This window comes from Arachis duranensis, chromosome 6 (genome assembly GCF_000817695.3).
Source record: "Arachis duranensis cultivar V14167 chromosome 6, aradu.V14167.gnm2.J7QH, whole genome shotgun sequence".
In the NCBI taxonomy this organism is placed as follows: Eukaryota; Viridiplantae; Streptophyta; class Magnoliopsida; order Fabales; family Fabaceae; genus Arachis; species Arachis duranensis.
Genome location: NC_029777.3, coordinates 71,728,149 through 71,733,105, shown reverse-complemented (window position 1 = coordinate 71,733,105; position 4,957 = coordinate 71,728,149).

Genomic DNA, 4,957 nt, shown 5'->3' with positions numbered 1-4,957 from the left:
AATAAGACAAACGCCGAAAATGGTTGGATTTTTTTATCATAAATTACTGTCGGATGTATCATTGGGTGAGGCATTAATTTCATTAACCCAAAAAAGTTATTTTTACAATATCTGATCTTGTATTAGTTAAATATAGTACCATTTTAAGTAACCTCTGAAAACATGTTAGATCCTCATGTTTTGTGCCATTCTCTTTTAAAATTTTACCATTATAAAGTATAGAAATGGTGGCTGACTTTGTCTCTAATATCCCATTTCAAGTAAGTCAAGTATGTACTTAAGTTAATATAAGACAATGCCTTGAAAACTATATGCCACTTCCATACCAAGATAAAATTTTAACTTTCCTAAATCTTTGATGCTAACTCAGCATCCAATGCTCTTTTGATAGCCTCAATTTTGACAAAATTATCCCAAAAAAAAAATTAAAATCATCCATATATATAAGAATAACAGCTAGACCATTATTAGTGTGTTTGGTGAAGAAAAAATGATCATGGCTTGATTTGATGAAGCCATGCTGCTATAGAAAATCACTCAGATTTAAATTCTATTATTGATGACTCGCCTATTTGAGACCATACAAAGACTTATCAAGCCGACAAAGTATGCTATTGGGGACAACAAGGCCTTGTACAAAAAATATGTAGACTTCTTGCAACTAACCATACAAGAAAGTGGTGTTCACATTCATCTAGTATAATTTTCAGTCTTTTACTGTTGTAAAAGTGAGCAAAAGTTTCAACGTAGTGAGTTTTACAATCAGACTAAATATATCAAAGTAATCATAGCCAGTATGCTGACTAAAACCTCGAGCTACAAGTTGATCTTTATTCCTTTCAACACTCCCATCTAAATTGAATTTAACCTTGAAGACCCACTTGAAACCAATGGCATGCTTTCCTGGAGACAAAGTAATTATCCAAGTTTTTTTCTTCTCAAGAGTGAGTAACTCTGCACTAATTACATTTCTCTAACACTCATGCACAACATATTGTTCATAAGTCTTCAGCTCAACTATAACAGTTATAGCAAGGGAAAAAGCTCTATCGGTATGGAACGGTTGCTCATCATCCACCATTTGAGGTAGTCCATATTTTCTTGATCATGATTGAACAATAGAATAACTTGTGTTAACCAACATGTAGTGACAGTCTTACAGCTAACTAGGTGTTGGGGTGTACATTAAAAAACTAGAATATAATTAACCAGTTAAAAAACCATAACGATATTTTGGTTAACCAATTTAATAAAATAAATTTAAAAATCATATCCATATTATTTAAAATTGGTTAACTAAAACCAAATTTAAAAAATCGGTTTTTAACCGGTATACCAAAACCAAAACCAAATTTAGAAGAAACAAATTTCAAAAGCCACATTTCAATACGCCTCTTCCATCTCTCTGTACGCCGCCGTCAACAGCTCTTCTCCTCTGCCTCTTGCCAAAGCTCATCGGTAGCTCGTCAGACCTCAGCCTCTTCGAGTCTTCACTCTGATTTACGCCTCTTTGTTTGTCTCTGTGCCTTGACCTCCGATTCTTGCCACCGGAGTAAAAACTAGTTTTTTAGTATAAAAAAGGTCTTTAGTGTAAAAATTGGTATTTCAGTATAAAGTCGGTTTTTTAATTTTAAAACTATTTTTTATTTTAATAATTGATTAAAAACCAATTTTTAAACTTCTTAACAGGTTAATAACCAATTTTGTTATGTAAAACTAATTTGGTTAATTAACCTAAACTAAATCTTTGGTTAACTAAAAATAGGTTTGATTTTTGGATTAACCATAACCATGTACAACCTTAACTAGGTGGCCTTCTAATGCGAGTTAATTTTCTAGGACCCTGAATATAATGCGATGAACTAGGTAGAGATTCATGAGGATGAGAAGTTTGTGTATGTGAAGCTAGTGTAATATGAGATGCATTTGTGGGTTCATGAGGTATACGTTGAGACCTTAAGTCATGCAATTATGGCTGATGAGATGGATAAGAATGTAATGGGGATGAATGATAATATAAATACAATGAATTATCAACAAAGGGATCAAGGTCATCAAAATGATAAGTAGCATTATGCATGGGAGCAAGTTCAAATTGACTTTCTTTAGAAAATGTATGAATGGATTTATATGGAAAACAATTGTCATAAAATTCTACATTTCTAGACAAATATGTTTCTCTAGTGTGAAGATCAAATAGAACACACCCTTTAGTGTTGGTTTGATAACCAAGAAATACACTTTTCGTGCCCTTAACTCAAATTGTTTTTCTTCCTTGTGGAGTAGTGGATGCATAAGCTAGACAACCAAAAGTTTTAACATGATTATGTCGACATGTTTTAATAATAAAATTACAAAAGGAGTTTGATTTTCAAAATCGAACTTGGTAATCTATTTATTAAATGTACAACTAGACCAACGTCATAATTCCAAAAACACTAGAAAAACTAGATTGAAAAAGCAATGCCCTTGCAATATTTAGTATGTGTTAATGTTTTCTCTCAATAAGATCATTTTGATGGGGTGTTTAAACACAAGAGATTTGGTGGATGATGCCATGTGAAACGTAAAAGGATGTATTTTAAACTCAGGACCATTGTCCGAGCGAATGGTGTTGACTTGGGTTTGAAATTGAGTTTTAACATAGGCTATAAAATTTTGTATCAAATTGCTTGCCTCTGACTTCAACTTCATGAAATAAATCCAAACAAATCTTGTTTTATCATCCATAACTATTAAAAAATATTTAAAACCTTGTAAAGAAACTGATGCTATAAGACCCTAAATTTCCATATACAAAAGATTAAAACTATTCTGACTTTTTGATTCACTAAGAGGAAATGAGAAATGTTTTTGCCTTGCCATGTGACAAGGGTCACAAGGTGTATCATATTCAACTTTACTAAACCGTATATAAGGGTAAATTTGTTTGATTATCTCTAGTTTGCTTTGTTGTAAATGGCCTATCCTATAATGCTACAAATCGGTATTTGAAAATTTTGAAAAACATTGATTTTGTGTAGCTATATATATTATCCTAGTATTCAAGCTAAGTGGTATCTTTTTGCTACAATTTTTTTAATTTGCTTCATGCAATAGATGTCCTAATTGCTTTGTATCTGCTGTCTCTAATGTTAGAATGCCTAACTGAGATGGTGTATGTATTATGTACAACCCTTTTCTTGTTCTAGTTGTGTCAATCATCTTCAAAAAATTTTGGCTTTATATCTCACAATATTATTCAATAAAAACAAATTGACAATACAAGTTTTTTGTAATTTTAGATATAAAAAGTAAATTAAAGTTGGAGCTTGGTATATACAGCACATTATTTAGATAAAGTGTGTCTAAAAATACCACAGTTCCAACTCCACTTATTTGTGCTGTTGTTTTTGTCCCATCTGGTAACTTGACTAGAATCGGCATAATATGCCCATAAGTGGTAAAAAAATGCATTGAGTGTGACACGTGATCTATGGTACCTATGTCTAGCACCTAAGAATTTGAAACAAAGTTTTTACCAACAATAAATGTACAATATGGGAGCTCGTGCAAAATGTATAAGTCTCTAGGATTATACCTCTCTTACCTGCATTGGTGTGGTAGGTTTTTCTTATATTTTCTCCTTGACAAGTCTGTGTACACTTCTGTTGAGGAATGGTAAGCAGTGCGCCCCTCAAACTCTGATTAAACCAAGACTAAACATCATTCTCCTTCTCTTGTTTCTCAGTCCAACCACTATTTCCTTCAATATCAGTGGCTATGTGATTTGTCACAGCTACATTGTTCACTTTTCGAGACAATTTTTTCCTTTGGAGGTGGGGTGAGAACCCATGTTTATGGTAACAAGTATCCACAAGGTGTCCTGCCTTATGCCAGTATAAACATGTCTTAGATGAACTTCTTCCACTGTAACACCCTACCCTTCAAAGCCTTATGCTTAAGTCATAATTCAATGAGGGTTTGGTGCTATAACACAAGGCTGTGAAGGAGATATTAAACTAGAAGCCTGTAAAGGGATTTAAACCCCGGATAAAAGAAAATTTGCCAATCGTTCACAATTGATAACATACATAAGCATGTTGGAAAAGTAGATAATTAAAATCTTGAAGAAAGAATAAGGGTAAAGAGACATATATAAGTATATATAAATATCTACTAGTCTCCGTCCGCGAAGATTAGGCCAACTAGAGTTATAATAGTAAAACAGTTTGATATACATAACCTATCTCTCCACATATACATCAAAAGCCTGTAAGGCAAGTTTTCAAAATGAATACATCATATGATTTTTTCCAAAAGAAGGAAAGAATCTAGAACTAAAACAAAAACAAAAAGTCTTCTTCTCTATCTTCCAGATAAAATTTCTGCTCACTGAGGAGTGTTGGGACCTGCATCTGAAAAATAGAAATAATATATGGGTGAGAACCCAAATCACCGGTTCCCAGTAGGGTAAAAGTGTCGAATCAATACAATATAAGGTAACATGAATTCTCTAAGCAATCTTAATCTTCAAAGTTTCATTAGTCCAAGCCTAGGGTTCTCACTAAACCAGAAAATGTAACTTACCTAAGAATTCTAATCTATCTATTTATTCTTAGTTTTTCACAAACTTCCAATCACCATAACACATCAAGAATAACCCTCAGCGTCACCATCACCAGCATAAGGGATCTCTCAGTTATTCAAACACAGACAAAATAATATAAAGACTACACAAATAAAGAGAACAGATAAGGCAATTAGCTCAATTAGCATATAGATACAATTATTCAACAAGGCAAGCCAAAATACAATATACACACCCAATCAATACACACAAATGCAAAATACAATATGCACACCCAATCAATACACACAAATGCAAATGATGCAAATGATGCATATCTGCAGTTATAAGCCAAAACCTGACATGTACGGTAGCCAAACCTGGACAGTCCCTCAGTGTGCGCATCCT